Below are 18,901 nucleotides of genomic sequence, written 5' to 3'. Positions count from 1 at the left end.
CTGTCACCTTCCCACCTGTAGCCACAGGAGTAGAGACAGGAGGGACTGCTGAGGCTTTCTTATCTTAGCACAGTGCCAGGTTAAGTGGAAGATGTTGTCTTAAAGGAATAAAGCAAAGAGAGATAAAGCAGGGTTCCCAGTGCCCTCCTCTTGCCCCTTAAAGTACACATACACACCATCATATGCATCTATACTACACAAATGCACACCAACTCAGAGACACATGCACTTACACGCACAATCTGCCTTTCACTTAAAACTAGACCAAGATGGCAGATGCTAAATGACAAACAGGAAAGAAGTGTAAACATGGCCAAATATGACAGTTTTATTTTGTATTTTAGAAAGGAAGGGTGTGTTTCTAGCTCCCTTATGACATGGGAGAGGAGAGATGTTAGCTGTCAGGAAAGAACACAAAAATAATCTGTACTAGAAGGAGGAGCAGATTGCTTACAAGGTCTGGAGAATGGTTGTCTTTAAATGTACTGGGTCCACTATACAGTATCTTCTGTTAATTTCTGAGTGGTTGATAAATGATCCTTCTACCCCCATCCTCTGAAGTAAATCAATAAATCTCAGTTTGTATATAGAGAATCCAATTTCTCACACCTGGACAGAGTACCAGAGTATCCAAAAGGAAATAACCAACATCATCATTATTATTACTATCATCATCACCATCATCACCATACCAGCACCAGCACCAGCACCAGCACCAGCACCAGCACCAGCACCAGTACCACCACCAGCAGCAGCAGCAGCAGCAGCAGCAGCAGCAGTTTTTGTTGTATCATCACTATTAATGTTCGTCAAAGCATCACTGCCATCACTACCTCCTATTTGCCACTATTGGCTCTCAGATCTTCATCCCTTGGAATAAGTACATTTATCTGAATGTCAGACTCTAGTGGACAACTAGTGTCTAAATGACATGAAGGAAAAATGGGTACAAAATTCAAGGGTTCCCAAGAACAGAACAACTCTATTTCAGAATTTCCACAGAGTCAGGTAAAGCTCAACTTTAGTGTCTTCTAACAACTTGCCTTCCTTTCACTTCCTCATGGAAATGTAACTTCAGTAAGACACAGGCCCTCAAATCTTGGGTCAGAGTATCTACCCAAGACCATGTATGTATAAAGGAAATGTAATATTTTCATAAGTCTCCACAAAAAGACATGATGCCCCTCATAGTCTTATCCTGACCATATATAACTCTGAATATCAAGTAAGGATTTTCCATTTTCTTCAAGAAGTCCACTTATTCCCCACCAGACTTTGTCAGACTCTTCTATTAATCTAAGCCTAAATATACAGCCTAAAGTGGCTCTATCCACTGAAGAGTTGGCAAGCTACTGACTAATAGGGTGGACGACGTGACCTCTGGCAGAAACAAACCTCCAATAATAGTAGCACAAAGAGATCGGAACTGCCCTTTGGGCCAAACTTCCCCACCCAAATGAAGTGGAAATAATGAGCAGGTGACTTTCTGAGAGGCCTAAAAATGGCTCCTCAGGAAGGCTTGGGAAGAAAAGGACCATAGAACTGTTTATACACTGAGTCTCAGGATTAATGGTAGCTATTAGCATCAGAGAGGCTCTTACTCCAGGTTCTGAGTACTCATCTGCATCAAAGCTTAAATTCACAGGAAGCACAGCCGCACAGTGCCAAATACCAGACAACTTCACATGGGACCATTTACAGAACATGGTGTTCTTGTACTTTACTTTTTATGTTCTATGAAGCATTCCATTTCAAACTCCTGGTGACATTTGAGATTCTGTTGCTTCTACTTAGGATAATGAGGATCCTCTCTCTCTCCAGTTCTGTTTCTCTTGCCATGTCTGTCTGTCTACCTGTCTCTGTCTGTCTCTCTCTCTCCTGACCTCTCCTGTCCTCTCCTGTCCTCTCCTGTCCTGTCCTCTCCTCTCCTCTCCTTTCTCTCTTTTCCTTTCTCCCAACCCTTCTCACAAAACAATTAGTGTTCAGTGAACAAATGTGTTTCAACATCAGCTGAAGCTGACAAGGGAAGAAAATGCATCTGTATTCAGGCATACATGTATGAGTCTTTAAGAAAATTCTAACCCAAGAAGCAAGGTTATGTCCCCTGAAGATCCCACCACTAGATAAGAGGTCAGAGTTTAAAGCACTCAGAATGGTGTGCTGTACCCCACGGACCCTTCAATTGCTGTCTTTGTAATACATGCCCCAATATACAAATACATATCAGCAGAAGGTGCAGATCAGGGTGTTCATAGAAGTGTTATTTGTAAAAGTCCCAAACTGGGGCTGGAGAGGTACTTCAGCCGCTAAAGCATGGACTGCCCTTCCATAGGATGCAGGTTCAATTCCCAGCATCCATATGGTGGCTAATTACTGCCTGTGACTCTAAGATCTGACACTCTCACACAGACATACAGACCAAACACTAATACACATAAAATTAAAATAAATTATTTTTTTAAATGTACCAAACTGGAAGCTATCCAAACGGTAGTCAGCATTATATATATATATATATATATATATATATATATATATATATATATACATACATACAGTGGATTACTGTACAGAGATAAGATTGAACAATTTTCACTAATATTGCCATATGGTAATATGGTGTTTCAAATGTAATGTTGGTAAAATGAATAGATATGAACAGGAAAACAAAGTCTATAGCATCACGAGTGTAGACAGTCATTCATCATTAAGGGAAGAGGTTCGAACTGAAGTAAATGTGCTAAGACAGAACTCAAGCCACCATAATGTTCTGGCCCTAGTTCCATGGATGTGTTCACTTTGAAAAAAATCATTATGATGCTTGTCAAATGCCTGGGCCCCTCCATATATTATTCTTTAAATAGTAACAAAAAGAACAGTTTGTACGACTGAACTGGACAATCCATTATTTCAAGACATTTGCAAGTTCCTTTCTCATCCGAACGCTGGTAATCAAGTACTGAGTACCTAAATTCAGTATTTGGTGTTAGCAGGAAGACTCCTGAGGATGATGATGGGAAGCAACTGAGAATCTACACAGCTGATCTACCTTGAACCATGAGATTTACAATATAACAGCAGAGACACACCTCACCTCCCTCACATTGCCTCCTTAGATATGTTAGAATTATAAAGAAATTGCATATGTTAAACTATAAAGTTTTCAGTTAAGAGTGAACTCTGAGAATGATTAACATAGCCACGAACTTGCAGATAAGAAAACTGGTCTCAGAAGGTTAAATAATTGGCCCAAGGTCACACATGTGGTTAGCGAAGTTCTGGGAGGAGATCCAAGGTCTTGATACCTCCTTTTCTAGACCACACAGCCTCCTTGTTTTCCAGACCTCTGAGAAACTCCATGAATACATCTGCCTGCGGTGGAATTTTTAATGATCAACTCATTTGCTCTCTGTTGGTCCAAAATACAGTATATGAACTGGCACAGATTCCTTTACTCCAATCTATCAACAATCAACAAATAGACTGTTGGCATTTCTGCTTCAATTTAATGGTTGATTTTAATTAACACATTTTTCTATGTGACCTCAAACCTATTAGCTTATGCAAACAGGCCTAAAATCAAGAAATATTCTCGAGAACTAAGACAATTAAGGCTGAAGGGTGAATGTTCAAAAAATTAACCTCTTAAAAGAATGGCAAAGTTTTGGGATAAGTATTTCCTAATTGTCTTGTGCCAGGTATTGATATTTCCAAGCTCAGCTTCTTTCACTCTGTGGAAGGCTTTTCAGTACCACACTGTTGTGGCTCTAACCCACATCTTCACAAGTTCAGAAAAACTGGCCATAAAATCCTGATATCTGTTTTTAAAGTTTATAGATGATTCTGACATAAACCCGGTATCGAAAGACTCATTCATTGATCCTGCCCATACCAATATTTATCAACTAAAAAATAAGTGGCAAACAACTATAACCATCAAAACTGTCCAGTTTTATCCAAAGCATCACTATTGCCCAACACAGGTTGGTACACTGCCCACTTGAATGCTACAACCAGCCAGGAAACACTTTCTTACTTATGGGTGTTTTGTTGTGCTAAGAAACCCATTCAACTACATATTTTTAGGATACAGTGCCAAATTTGGTAAATATACTTAAACCAATAAAAGGAAAGAAAATCAAAAGTAGAATATGAAAAAGGTCACATAAGAATTAACTATTTTGTCAATGCTCTAGATAAGAAAAATTGAGGATACTGTGAGAGACTGGAGAAGTTATATCTATAACACAAAAATCCAAGCTCTTCTTTCTTGAGTCTGGATTACAGAGTAGAGTTAATTCTATTGTGACATCTTCCTTTGTGCCTAATAATCATATAGTATTTATGTCAACAACAACAAAAATGCACACACACACACACACATACACACACACATCTCTGTATCCCATTGTCCACTAATTGGTAGGTTCTTATATATATTTCTGGTTGGACACATTTTTTCTAGTTCTATCATATCATGACTGAAGAAACCCTAATCCAGAAAGATAAAATGAGCAGTCAAGATTACACACTATTTAGTGATGGAACTGGACACTGCAACAAAATTTTCCTAATCTAGATAGTGTATTTATGAATTCACTCTAAGAAGTTATAAACCAAGGACTCAATGATTCAGAATTGTTAATATAATAACTATGTCCAGTGCAAATAACTGATGCTTTAGTACAATTATGGGTTTCAATTTTTATAAACATAATTAAGTCAATAATTCTGACTGTAGTGGGAAGGTGGACTCATCCTTATAATGTTCTGTTTTTACATATTCTTTCTAACCAGTCATCAAAGATAAAGAGGACGGACTTAAAACCCTTGTGTAAACAATGTCACACAGATAAAACGACACCAACCAATGTCCTATCAGCCTCCAAGCACTAACACTTAGACATTATCATTTATTTCTCTTAGATTGGTGCTGTGAGCACAAGTTGTTCCTCACAAACAGTTTGATGCGACATTGCCTGCTTATAAGAAAGACTGACAATAGTCCTTAAGTTGTTGCTTACATCTTAAAGGTTAATAAAGAAGCTTAATTCTTTTTCCTCTCAACTCTGAATATAAATACATAGTTCAATTATTTATATCCACCTTCTCACCCCACCCAAATAAGCTACATATTACATTTCTATGCTAACACAACACTGGATTAAACAGCAAAGCATGTCTTACACAGGTCACATGTTCTAGCATTTACTGAGGGTTGACAATAAATACCGATGTCTGTTTTTAGGCTGAACCAATGGAGTTGTATTCCTCAGAGCAAGGGGAACTCAAACACCCAACAGTCATGAAAGCAAAAGGGTTCATCAGAGGTACAATCTGGTACTCTACACAGAGATGGGGAGTTAATGCTGACAAGAAGCCCAAGAGGGTTTGGGAAAATATCTAGTAGGATTTTAAACAAGGTGACTTAAGCACTGGGTACACATATTTGAAGTTTTTCTAAAAGCTTTGGGGAGCCATTAATGGTAAACAACCAGGGTTGTTTCTAAGAACAGCTATGGTAGTAGGTGTGGAAATGAAGATAAAAGGCAAAGAGGAGAGCTGGGAGACTCTTGAAGACATCTGCAGGCTTTTTATTCAAAGCAGCACCCGGCAACACTAGCTTGCTGAAACTACAGAATTTCAGGACCCTTCCAGACCCACTAACTTAGAATGTTTCGCTTTAGTGAGATTCCCAGCAGATTCAAACACAATCCTCAGACTGAAATGAAAACGTTGCATGTCTACTTCTCAGCAAGGTGGGGGACCACGGACCTCAGGGAGGCTGGATCTCAAAGAGCTGCAACTATCCCAATGCTTTGGGCAAAGAGCAAAGGAAATCTAAAACTAGCATATGAGATAGAGAGAAACTCTGAGACCAGGGAACACTTCAAATACAAGCTTAGAGGGGTAGAAGACAAGAATGTGTCAGTACTATATGAGTGCGCCCGGATTATAGTTGAGTTAGAGAATCTGAGCTCTCCCGAAGGCTTGCAGAGAAAATGCAGCTATAGAGTAGCTGTGAGTAACAGTGTTAGTGTAAAGTGAGTCCACCAGAGACAGGGGGTACAGTCTTAGGAGGGAATACTTGTGCTTGGTGCCAAGTAGTTATCAATTTGTGGTATAACAAGAAAGTAACATCTCCCTTTTTCTGGGGAGAGAGAGTGAGGTACATGGAGGGGAGGCAAGATGGAGAGACTGAAGAAAAAGAGGGGAAGTTGCAGTTGGGATGTGAGATTAGTTGATTAATTAATGGAAAAGAAGGCAATTTGTCAAGGAGGCATGATGGGGGAAGAATGTAGTCATCTGGGTGAAAAGCTTTGTGTACTGAAAAAGAACAGAGATGTTAAAACTGCATCTTCGTTTGTAAACCTTGAAAGAGCTGTAAGAGGGTTCAAGTGTGTAACAAGTTAAGTGCACAGACCTTAGCTAACCTCACATTGCTGACAAGTGAAACACTAGACTACTTTCTTCAGAAAGTGTGCCCAAGCTACAACTGCTGATTTTAATCTCTTGAGTGCCATAACTTTAAGAATAAGTAAAGGTTTTATTAAAGACCTATTAATGTAAAGAAGAAAAGATTTAACATTTCTAAAATGACTATTATGAACTTCAAAATTGGATGAAATAGGCTTCTATTATCCCCTCTTTACAGTAATGATACTGAATCGTGTATAAGCAATTAAACTCCACCGAGGGAGAAGCCAATCCCAACACCAAGATTTGCTTCTGTTTAATGATGACAGAGTCAAAAAACATAACTGGGCTGTACACCTTGTCTCTACCCACATCTTCATTCAACTGTCTCCCACACAACTTATTATTAAATTTGAATATATGCCTAGTTTTTATACATACAAAATGTGACATACAAGATTATTTAGTTTCCTCTGGCTATGTTTCTAATTCAGAAATTACTATCATTATTAAAAATAAGTTTTTACAATTTTGAATATAATTTATTTCAGGGCACAGGGTTCGTGTACCAAAATGTTTCTGTGGAACTCAGTGGACAACCTTTAGGAGTCAGTTTGCTCCTTTCATCCTGTGGGTTCCAGGTAGGGAATTTTTCTCATAATGCTTGGTGACGAGCACCTTTGCAAATCACTGGGCTATCTCGAATCCCAGAAATTATTTTTAGGAGTAAAAATAATTAAAAGAAATTATTAATTGGAAATAGCAACAGGGTAGTATACATTGATATAAAGCTGGGTCTTGGTTTTCTGTATTAATAAGTAATAGTCTTAACAGAGAAGATTGGCATCCTCTAAAAACCTTTAAAGGTTTTATTATCATGAACCATCCCATTGACTGCTCCTCTAATATAGATTCAGGGATTTTTGATAATTACTTCTACAAGGAAAGTAACTAATACAATGGGTGAGAAATTTGCTTTCAATAAACAACTAGGAGGTGAGGATAAAGAAGATGAATCCCAACATGGAAGGATGTAATCTAGGTTTAGTAGTTAGTCAACATCATAATTAGCTTCTATTTCTTCTTACCCCTTTTCCCCTCATGGTTGTGATGAAATGTCTGACAAAAACAGCATAAGAAAGGAAGGAGTTGTTTTGTGCCACAGTTTAAGGGTTGTCTTTTGCTGTGATAGGCACCATTACCACAAATAATAACTTATGGATACATGGCTTATTTCAGCTTATGACTTGCAGCTCCGTTGATAAGGGAAGTCAAGGTAGAAACTCAGACAGGGCAGGAACCTGGAGTCAGAGCTGATATGGAGGTTGTGGAGGAATGCTTCTTACTGGCTTGTACCTTACGCTTGCTCATTTTGTTTTCTCATAGTACCCAAGCCCACCATCCCAGGGATAGCACTCACAGTGAGCTGAGTCCACCTACACCTAGTGATGTTCAAGAAAATGCAGCACAGGCTTGTCCACACGGCAATCTGGTGGGGACATTTTCCCAATTGAAAATCTCTTCCAAAATGATTGTGCCTTGTATAGTTGACAAGACTAGTCAGCACAAGGGGATAATACATCTTCAGGGGAAAAGTGTGTCAGCAAGAACGTTTTGAGGCTCCTCGTCACATTTGGTTGGTCCATAGTCATGAAGCAGAGAGGTGAATACTGATTCTCTTACCTTTTTTCTTTTTATTTAGTCTGAGACCCCAGTTCATGGAATGGTACACCCTACACTCAGGATGACTTTCTCCTCAGGCAACCTGTCTGCCAACATCCTTACAGGCAAACCCAGGTGTGTGTTCTCTATGTGATTTCAAATGGAGTCAAGATAATCAACTACTGTCCCTACTATACATCGGCTTCCCCACTATAAACCAATGTCAGCAACAGCAGGTGCTTATGTGTGGGAGAAGGGAGTAATAGCATTCCATGAGGAACACATAGTAAACACCCAACAATAAGACAACAATCAGATAGGTGACTGAGACCAAGAAGTGAAATTCAGAACGGCAACTCCTCTTTTGTAAATTGTCGACCAGACTGCAGTTCATCTGATTCTGTCTCCACCTCTCTCAATTGTGGGTTCAGAGACGAAGCCCAGGTTGGCAAGAAAAATTTCTCCTTTCAGTTTCCTTTAAATGAGCTCCAGAGGGCTTTTTCCCCCCTGACCATGATTATTTACTCTGGCACTAAGAATTAGCAGCAAGAACTATGAGCAAAACCTCCAAATCACATGGATGTCAATAGAATGGAGCCTTCCAAAATTCCATATCCTGCTTAGGCCTCAAATCCAGAAACATCCCCTGACCTCCTTTTAACACTGACTGATGACGATGCAGATATTCCCGGCTGCAGCCCTTTGCTCACTACAGCCTGTCTGAGTTTGCCCCAGGACTATTTTTGCTCAAATGGTTGTTCTCAGCCGCAGACATTCAGTGGAAACCAGAGAAATCCAAATACTTGGGAGGAACCCATAAACAAATGCAGGAAGAAGTATCCAGTCTGACCATGGCGCCCACAAGAGCTTCTGAGACAGAATAGAAGGGGATGGGAATCGGATCCCTACTACTTGAGAACTTGTCTAAATCTTTCTTTAGCTGCTTTACTATATTCTCCTGGAATAGGAGGATGGACACCCAGAACAGGAGATTTGAGAAGAGTTTATTAGCAGTGTTTGCCTAAATAGTACATGTCTAAGAGGTTACCTTTCTGGAGTCTATGCAACTCATTGCCTGACATTATGCTTAGAGAAATGACAAGTTATCATTTAATTAATTTTTCTACTTTAAAGATCAAGCAGAAAAGAAGGGAAAATAGGGCCTTAGTTTAGAGGTTTCAGGAAACTATCAACCCAACTTAAAGTATATTGTAAACAAGAAAGGAAGTGTGTGTGTGTGTGTGTGTGTGTGTTTATGTATATTCACATGTGTGTAGGAGCAGAACACTTGTGCATGCGCCCAAGGAGACTAGAAGTCAATGTTGAATGTCTTACTCAATTTCTTTCCATCTTATTTTTTCAAACAGTGTTATTCATTGATCTGTAGCTCACCAGTTCATCTAGACTAGCTGGCCAGACAACCCCAAGAACTCTCTTGTTTCGATGTCCCCTGTGCTAGGATTAAAGATGTGCTCTACCACACCCAGGTTTTTATATGCATACTAGGAATTAAAACTAAGTCCTCATGTTTGTGAAGTAAGCATTTTATAAACTGAGGTGTTTTCTCAGGCCACAACATGGCTTTAACAAATATTTCTAAACTGCATGTGCTACTGCAGGCCCGTAATTACAACACTGGGGACACTGAGGCAGAAGAATATCCAGGTCAATACCAATTTGGGTAGGATAGCACTGTCTAAAATTAGTTAAACCAAAATTATAAATATTGCATAACTAGTATCTATTGGAAGATCAAAGACTAGCTCAGACTCCAGGTGACAAATATCCAAACACTAATTATAGAAATAAAGATGTAGATTTCAGAAACATGAGAATAGGAGTGACAGAGCCATCCATTTGTCTTGCTTCTCTCTTAAAGTATTGATTTTCCTCCTCTTTCTTCCCCACTCTAAACCTATCTAGAGAAGAGCAGGTAAAAACAAATGGAGATATCCAGTAAAAGAAGGGGTGAATACAAAAAAATCCAGAGTGTTAAAACTCTCATTTTGGAACCATGAAGTGAAGTTCTCAGTAGCTTCATTCATTCCAAGCCTGGCTTGTAATCTTTGAAGGATGTCTAGTTGTTACCCTCCAATTCTTTCAGCTTAGAGAGAAAAATCCAGTGGTGAAATGGGCACTCCCCCTCCCCTCACTTCATAAGAGAGCAGAGCAATAAAATCTAATCAAGTCATTTTTCAAAAGGTGAGAAACCTAAAAGAAATCTTCACTTTTCTAAATAGCCAAATTTTCCGATGTGTGCCTATTAAGTACACCTTTTAAGATGATGAGAAAATAGCAAAGCAAAGTCAGGTTATAGAACATTTTCGCTTTTTTGCCTTCCACTGATTACTTGTTTTCCCATGTGCACAATAACCCCATTGTTTGCACTGAAGTGCAGTACATGACTCGTCATGTTAGGAAGTGGATGGATTGTTGTGCTGTCAACATAATTTTTTCCCACATACCTATTATATCTAAGAATTCGTTCCCAAGTTAGAAACTAAAGAAAATTCACATCGCTTTTATTTGCTTTCATTACAGACTCCTGGTAGCACTGAAACTAGGAATGTTTATCCATGGGAAATTATTATATCCCTTTTATTTGCCAAAGTGTTTGGGCCGTTGTCAAAGGTGGGTAAAAAGTATGATCTGCCAGATGCTGCAGATTATATTTGAGGGCATTTACAGTGGTCAATAACAATGGAGAGTATTGATTGTTTTAAAGTATGTGAAGAAGTCAGAAATCTTTAGACCTGAAATGAAATATGTGTAACTCTTCCGTTTCTTCCTCTTCCTTACAGAGCTTAGCTACACAGGGACAAAGGAGCAATCTGACACCAGCTATATTTTTATCTACAATAATGTATTTTTAAAATTTTAATCTTGAATGAACAAAAGGAAATCAGGCAACTTAATTCCAAATTAGGGTCAATTAATGTCCATTTGGTAACATAGGACCTGAAGTAATGATTCTGTATTCTGTCAATCATGGCACAGAGACATTCTTGTGTTCTGTTCATCGATCACCACATAGAACAAATAACAGTAAGGGAATGTAAGAGTGTAATACCCATTCCAAGCCTTGGCCAAGACCATGCCCACATACCAAACACCTTGACACTCTCACATACTCAAGCTTACTGCTCATAGAACTCTTTCCCTGTGAACAAAGTAGCCTTCAACATAGACCCTTCATTTTTTTTCTCCTTTCTATAGCACCATTTCTCTTTATTTTCTCCGAATTTTTAAGGAACAAGGCAACATAAAAAATAAGACCTACCTATAGGTCTTTGGATTGCTTAGAATTCTAAAGCCAGATCCGATTTTTGTTAAGACTGCCACATACACGTATAAATATGTTTTCTTGAGCCCTTGCCAATATCCATACATAAATAATGAGTAAGGATTCTTGGAGGGAAATAAAAACCTGTCAATCTGATTAGTTCTTCTCCTACGTGAGAGACAGGAATGCACAGAGGTGTTCTTCTCCACCTCATTCTCTCATTCCAGGCCAGCCAGGGCATGCTCTCCAAGCAGAGGCAGTGTTGTATCATTAGAAATGGAAACACACAGGTAGAGTTGGTTTTAAGCATCTCATTGGCCAATGTTAGTCTGAATGACTATAATCAGAATCAAGAAACAAATAATCAGCTCCATTACCTTACATGTCAAAGGATATAGAAACAGAAAAGGCAAACATTTAGGGTCATTTATTTGCTATTAATCAGTTTGCTGAAAGCCATTTTGCTCTATCTGGATAGAAATTATATGTCGGCAAGAAATTCATCAAATTGTGAATTGGGGTAGTTTCTTGTTTCCTTGGCAGCTGCTAGTAGTAGCAGCCGACCTGTGAAGTATTATAGTCCTCACGTAGGCCTTGGATATGAGGATCTTGGCTTTACCAGACTTTTTGTCTCGGTGTAGGTCTTATGTAACGAGGCATTTGGCCTTGGGCCTTGGGCATCACCTATTTGGTTTCTTATATTTTCAATCACCTCTCTGCTTTCTAATTGCCTTTGTTTTGCTCTTGCCTGCCCAGAACTGCTCTGTTTCAGCTGGTCAGTGGTACGCCAGGATCATTCACACACAGGTGTTTGCTGCAGGTTGGCACACCAGGAAAATAGGATTACTAGAAGTTGGGCAACTCAACCTCTTAGCTGTTAAGAAGTGATCAATGATTGCTTGGAAATCCAGGATCAGACATCTGACTCAGACAGTGCTGGGCAATATTTGACCCACATAATGCCCACCATAACTTCACATGTCAAGTTTCACCTCAGAACTTTCACTTATTAATTGTCAAGCTTTCCTGTCTTTGGGATCCTTCTGTTGCCTGCTAAGTCTCCAGTGCTAGAAGTAAGCAGTAGATGTCGTCTTTGAGAGAAGTTTTCCTTTGACTAACTATTACACCAGGATAGGTAATACAAGAGAGTATGCCCTACCTGACTCCCTCATGTAGTCTAAGAAGCCTGTGTGTATAAGCTGAAGCAGTCTTGGAACACTCAGCCATTATCTGAAGCAATCAGAGTCATTTGGTTTGTATAATCACACCATTTGGTTAAGTCAGTCACTCACATCCCTTACCTTTAGCACCAATCACAACCATTACATATCTTTTGGGAACCAATCATACCTGTGACCCTTAGCACTAGTCATAGTAGTTCCATGATAATGAAAAGAATAATAATCCCCTTTCTAGCCAAGAAGACACGGGCATCCAGGCTTGTGATAGGGAAAAAAATCAGCTATAAATTGGCTCAAACAGCCCAGGCTGGGACTGTGCCTGCTGGAGACAAGGCGATCAGCTAAACATTTTACATAGTGTCTCAAGAAGCCTTGGAGTGTTCAAGATGACTTCTGCTAACATAAGGAGGTCCACCTGTCTTTTTCATAGAACGTTGGCTCAGGGAAATTTAGGTAGTAAGAGACAGTCCAATCATTACCAAGTAAGGAGTCAGATTACTCTCCTCCTAGTGATTTCACTTATTTGTAGAAAAATGAGTATTATATTATAAACTTAACAGAGCATATTCTAAACAGAAACGATGACTTTAAGAGTACAGTAGCACTGCAGCATACCTGTCCAGAACAGGAGGATTCACAGATGTACCCACAGTCACAGATAACACTGAAGATAACACAAGACCACAGGTCTCCAGACACATAGCTTAATTCCTTTGCACAAGATCTGCGGCATATATTTGACTGAAGACTAATGAAATGGCTGATAAGTTAGTCAAAGGCCTATTTGGGATTGCAAAATATAACCTGTATTCTATAAAGCAGGGTCCAAGAATACTATATAAAATATATTTGGACAGCTTTGAACCTAACATGAAAAACTTGATTTTCTTCTGATGTTTTAAGAGTTAAGATTTTATGGTATAAAAGAGTCTAATGCAGGCCAGGCAAGGTCAGGTAGGAGAGAGGCATATACTGCTATCGAGGCAGTTAACATTGCCAGATTTAGCAAATAAAAACATAAGTTATTCAAGTATATCTGAATTTTAAAACCAAAGACTAAATTGTTAATGTAAATATGCCCTGTGCCTTTGGGGGAATGCATTTATACAATGTGTCATGATGTGTCAAAATTTAAGTGCATCCTTCATCTAATCTGGCAACCCTAAATCTGCAAGGATATTTAAGATGCTCCCAAATTATTACTAAGAATGACCTGTGTAAATACATGTAAATAATAATAATAATAACAAGAATTCATCAAATGATGGGTTCCAGAGAATGGCTATATTAAGAAAAAAGTTATTGGTTCTGATATAAATAGTAAGTATATCCATACCTTAATAAAACCTTTTCCACAGAATTTTGTAAAAATAAAAATACAGTAGGATTTTTCTTGATATGCATATAAGATATGTATATAATTAATGAAATCAGTTATTAGAATTTGAATTTGTAAATGTCAATGGAGTAACTCCAATTCTGCAACTTTTGCGAGCATCCATACAATTGGAAAGTGAACATGGGATTAAAACTCAGTTTCTCACAGCTCTCGGAGAAGAGCTGCTCTATATTCTATGTGTGACAGAAACATACAGATTTGGGGTTCCAACCATTTCTTCTCAACTCTTTTAAAATGTCCTACTGGCAAGAAAATGATAACTGAGTGAATTCAGTTTGGTGCACTTTCTAGGATCTCTAACCAAGAAGTCGAGGACTACTATATCTGAGTGTGTTATTAAAAGGCAAAATGAATAAATGAATGAATGTATAGATGGATGGATGGATGGGTGCACTAATTGTGAGTATAATTCAAAACTATATAAAAGCAACTAATAAGTAAAATAGATATGAACAATTTTTTGTAGGTTGAATTGTAGACAAGGTAAAGAGTTAATGTTTGGATGGTTCTGTCGGCAGCTCTCAGTAAGAATGAAGTTTAAAAAAAAAAGCAAAGCATTAGCAACAAAAACATTTCCTCTTAAATCTGGCCAAGCTATTTGTTAAAGATGGTTCACATTAAACGTTTGTTAATTCAATTTATAAAAGTCAAAGCGCGATGGCCACTGTCTGCTGCACCCAAAGAGGGCTGTATGTGCACAGGCAGGCACTCGGCCAGCGTGCAGTGGCATATACACTGGTATCTTGTATATAAACATTGTTCGAGTCTCTAATAATCAAAAAATTTTAAAACTCTTTATGGTTCTAATATCCTTACAATGCAAAACAAATATTGAATTTCCTATGTTAAGTTCCTGTGTTCAGGCTGTGGGCCTTCTTGTTGGCAACCAGCTGGATACGAGTGGGGTTTGTTTTACCATTTTCTTTAGGTCAAAGTTTCTACTTGCACTAGGAACAGAGAAGAAGTTGCCTGTGAAGGAGGAGAAAACCCATGTTACAATTTGTCTTTTAAATGAGTACCATGCTGCATTTCATGTAGTTTCTCTCTTAGATGTTTATTTCTAATTTGATAATGCATATGTACAAGTGAAACAAATATGTCTTGTGAATATTTTAGGAATTACTTTTCATTCACAACATAATGTTATGAAAAAATAGTAATAAATCAAAATAATGTTAAGATATTCAGGGTCAGTCATATATATTAATATGCAATATAGGAAAACTCACTAAAAAGAAGAGAAAAAATCATTTATTTTCATGGTTTCTGTTTATTCATGAAATTCTATCATACAATCTTGCTACCATTGCTTGCTCATAAATCGTCAGGCCAATGATAGAAATTTATGTTAACCTTCTCTCACACATGCCCCATCAGAGACTCTTTCTGTGTATCTTCCAGAAGTTCTCCACTAGGATGTGGAAAGTGGACAATAAAGGGTATTTACAAAGCCTTCATCAAATGACAGTCCACAGATCAGGCATACATAATGGCTTTTCCGTGGTTTTAAACATTTGGAAAAAGAAGAAAACCTTCTACTGAACAATTGTCAGTAGTTAGTGTATGTCACTAGTGATGGCAGTGAAGCTGCTCCAGAGGAAGGGCTACTCTTCCTTTTCTTCAAGAGTCATTTAACAAGCATTTATTGTATGACTATGCTTATAGCAATTTTTGTTGAATATGTATGTGTGTATGTGTATGTGTGTGAGAGAGAGAGAGAAAGAGAGAGAGAGAGAGGGAGAGAGAGAAGCAGACAGATAAAGACAGACAGACACACAGAGACAGACAGAGAGATAGAGACAGACTGTAGACTATATTGTCACTTTAACTTAAATAGCTCCACTGTAATGTCACTCTAAAATGGCACACAACTTGGCATTTATTCAACAAAATAAGAGGACAATTAAGAGGTTAAAAATCAAAGTAGATGTCTGATATGATATGATAGAAAGATCAGGTTAATGGACTGTTTGCTGCTGCTGGTGGTTCCACTGTGTTATTTTCCATTGTTAACTGGGTTGCCATAATAGTCTATGTCACTTACTTTTCAGTCCAGCACGTCACTTAGGCATGGGAAGAATGTGTTTTGTTGATGAAAAACTTATCTGTATGTAATACTCATATGGACTTCATTCCTATTAAAGCAATGCTTTATTTATCCAACAATCTGGAATTTAAAAAAAATTCCTTTGCACTAAACACATCCTTGTATCTCATGTTAAGACCAACCCAAATATCTTAGAACAAAAGAGAAGCATTCAGTCAGCACTTGGCAAACTCTGACATGTTGTTTTCTTAAAACAAGCAAGTTTTCCTTTGCTTTCTTATGCCTTCCTTTCAGTCAGCTTTATTTGAACAAGTACTTTTCCATTTGAACAGACAGCACAGCCACAAGCTGTGATAAACTTCATACCTCTTTTATAGCTTCCAGTGATCAAAAGATGAGGACCAGATTTCAGGGAGAGCCATTGTAGATTTGGTCATCTCAAGACCAATTTTTAAAACCAAATTTGCTTCTTCCTTGATTCACACTGGGCAAGCTATTAGGTGTCTTTAGCCTCAGTTTTCAATCTTTAAGGTAAAGGCAGTTTGGACTTTAGATTAGCCTGAGGAAGGTGGAAACACCAAATATGCATTGCAAGATAATCACTATATCAAGATACCAGAATACTTATATAAGGTGTCTCAGAGACCATGATGTGGGTAGAATTTCACGAGAGTCTCAAGAAGATGAATTCTCCAACAGAGTTAATCAAACACAATAATGTTGGAGTGTACTTCTAATTAAAAACAATTCTAAGAGGGCAACAATGGTCAAAAGAATTTACATCAATGATGAAAAGTAGCAATGTATAATCTATTGATTTCAATAATATAAGGTTTTTTGTTTTAAATGACGTACATAAGAAAATTAATCTGAAAACTGAAATTAAATGTATATAGAAAATGTAGAAATCTTAGTATATGAACTAAACAACTAGACTAATAGAAGTCACTATAATTCAACATTAAATTTTGCTCTAACCTTAAAAATCGTGTTACAATTTTAATAGTAAAATAATGTAATTTTATTATAAAATATCTCAATATAAAAAGTCTGTAAAATATTTTTGTTTCTGTAAAAAGTTATAAAGGGAATTTACTCTTTATTTGGAAGATCATAATCAAGATATAATTATATGTTTCTCAAACCATAGAATAAATATCCCCAGGAGAATGAGAATAAGCCAACATGGACATAAGCCATGAATGACTTAGAAGATCAAGGTAACAATTTCTGGAAATTTTTACATAAGTGTACATGTTTATAGTGATGCCAACACATGTCTTATGAAATATTAAATGTTCATTTACTCTTATCTAAACCATGCTAAGAAATATTCTATTCTGATAAGCCTAAACCGGGAGTTACAGGAGCAAAATTATACTTCTCTGCCAATAAGGTGCTGCAGAGTGTTTTCTGTTCTGACTAATGACAATATTTTCAATAACATTGGAAGCGAAAATACTGACTTTCCCATGCAACCATATATGTCCTTCATTCAAGACTGGAATAGAATACTAAAATAGGACTTAAAAATACATATTTATAAAGCCAAGTTGTTGGCTATTACATTACACTGAAACAAAATTCATTCTCAGATAGGGACCTCAGAACTCCTGCCTTGATAAGTCTTGCGAATGCTTATAAAATTAAAGACCCTTGCCTACCAGTCAAAGAGTGATCACTTCTGAAACGGGGTCTTCATGAAAACTCATTAAAGAATTGTGACATAGACATGTCAGCATAGAGAATGTGGCAAATAATTTAGGAAGGTTGGGGAGTCTGCATTACTATACAGCATCCCTATGAAGAGCAATTATATTAATTCTTTGAGAATTTCACACAAAGTATTTAGATCATATTCACCTGCAGTCTTTCTATGCATGCCACTTTAAAAAGAAGCCTTTTAATAGAAGCCCATTTGTGGCTAAAGCACTAAGAAAGTTTAGATCCGACTGATGTTCATAGTATGTTTGGGAAACAGAAGCACCTGGCAGAGCTACTGTTCTAACAGGAGTGTTGAGCATTTCACTTAGAACCTTGATCATTTGGAAAATATGCAACATTTTCAGTTACCAGAATCACATAAATAAAGAGGGTCAAACATGTTCCCAAAATACTTCTTGCATTTGCTTAAATATGTGAATAGATTTCTGTCAGGACACAACACATTGTCCTGTTCTCTCACGAGAAATCAAAATTCCCAGGCTGTTAAGGGACGGCATATTGTACAACTTTTTCATATTAAACCCGCCTCCATCGATACAAAGCCTCCCAGGATTGTCGACTTTTTCACAAGTAGAATTTTGAATGGGAAGAGAAAATGCAGATGTAGTTTTAAATTATGATTTCCTTAAATGTAAAGGCCCAGAGAATCTGTCTTAGCATCTTAGAAGACAAGTTTCTGCATCTCTTGGTCTAAAATATTCAGTGATCAAGATTGACCAGAATCTTCAATCTCCTGAGAGTACAACACAAAGAAAAAAAAATATGATCAAGTCCAGTCTCAAACTCCTGAAGAGGAGTCTGCATGCAGTTTAACAAATCCCCCGGGTGATTCATGTACATGGTAACATCCTACAAGCAATACTGTAGAAAACATTTTGAAAACCAGAGCCAAGGACAGTGACAGGAATAACTTTAACCTGGAAAATTCTGAGCATAAGTTTTACAGTTCAATCACCTTGGCCCATGAAAGACTTCAGTGCCCCTCCCCCCAACATCTGCTCTGGGCCCGGAGTTTTTCTCAAGGAAAACTCACATCTGAAGACAGGGTATAAAACAGTACTTTTTTGCAAAAGAAAGAAGCATAGATCAGTGCTATATTTTGTAGCATTTTTTACCTATGAACAAATTTTATTTATACTAAATCTGTCCCACAGAATCAGAACTTTGTCTTCCATTTTAATTGACTC

The 18,901-nt window shown here is 37.7% G+C and overlaps 1 long non-coding RNA gene across 3 annotated transcripts in view; it reads left to right on the top strand.

The window, feature by feature from the left end:
* Positions 1-17,301, top strand: part of LOC102547911 (uncharacterized) — a 46,945-nt gene extending 29,644 nt beyond the window's left edge. For 2 of the 3 annotated variants that reach the window (XR_591702.4, XR_005502495.2), the window contains exons 7-10: positions 6,969-7,058; positions 8,120-8,214; positions 10,621-10,710; positions 17,140-17,301. This is a non-coding gene — a long non-coding RNA (uncharacterized LOC102547911). Of the gene's footprint in view, positions 1-6,968; positions 7,059-7,803; positions 8,063-8,119; positions 8,215-10,620; positions 10,711-17,139 lie in introns of those variants that run through there. The other variant, XR_010065402.1, reaches the window with a different exon arrangement.
* Positions 17,302-18,901: the final 1,600 nt, after the last annotated feature.

Source organism: Rattus norvegicus, chromosome 3, assembly GCF_036323735.1.
Source record: "Rattus norvegicus strain BN/NHsdMcwi chromosome 3, GRCr8, whole genome shotgun sequence".
In the NCBI taxonomy this organism is placed as follows: Eukaryota; Metazoa; Chordata; class Mammalia; order Rodentia; family Muridae; genus Rattus; species Rattus norvegicus.
Note: the sequence above shows the minus strand (reverse complement) of the source record. Positions and strands in the feature narration are given on the sequence as shown.